The sequence below is a fragment of the Wasmannia auropunctata genome, unplaced genomic scaffold (assembly GCF_000956235.1).
Source record: "Wasmannia auropunctata unplaced genomic scaffold, wasmannia.A_1.0 LD336057.1, whole genome shotgun sequence".
Lineage (NCBI taxonomy): Eukaryota > Metazoa > Arthropoda > Insecta > Hymenoptera > Formicidae > Wasmannia > Wasmannia auropunctata.
In genome coordinates this window covers 561,745-562,290 of record NW_012026833.1, presented here as the reverse complement: position 1 = coordinate 562,290, position 546 = coordinate 561,745, and the positions used below count along the sequence as shown (strand labels likewise).

General features: G+C 30.4%; 1 protein-coding gene across 3 annotated transcripts in view; it reads right to left on the bottom strand.

The window, feature by feature from the left end:
* Window positions 1-546, bottom strand: part of LOC105450698 — a 5,515-nt gene that overhangs the window by 3,628 nt on the left and 1,341 nt on the right. The window lies entirely within an intron of this gene.

The window sequence follows — 546 nt, the reverse complement described above, 5'->3', positions numbered from 1 at the left end:
TGTGCTCTTCCGATCTTCCGACGTGAATATCGTCGAAACTATGAGAGATAGAAAAAAATGTTAGTGATCAAAGTTGAATGGCTTGAAGTGTACTTTATGATAGTAATAAGAAAAATTTATAAAAAATTTTTTTTAATAATTCCCCTACCACTTCATTTTTTTAATTTAAAAATTTTTTTTATAACCAAATTAAAGGTTATTTTAATACAAATTCAACCATGTATAAAAAAGTTATTTTTCAAAGTATAATTTTCGAGAAATAATTACAAACGCTTCTATACGCATACCATCTTTACTCGTTTACGTTGCGCGCACGCTGCAATTCTTCACGCAGCACATTCTGATCGTATTTTTGCATTTAACAAGAGATAATGATGAAAGCAAATCTATTTTCACAATATTCTGCGGACGTATAATTATGAATTGTTTTTATCGCGCACGGCTGGACAACGCTTACAAAGCAAAATTTAAAGGTTGTAGAATATCGAATCAAATCGTTGTAAATAACTTATTGTGGGAACAGTCTGTACGTATAATCACGGAAGT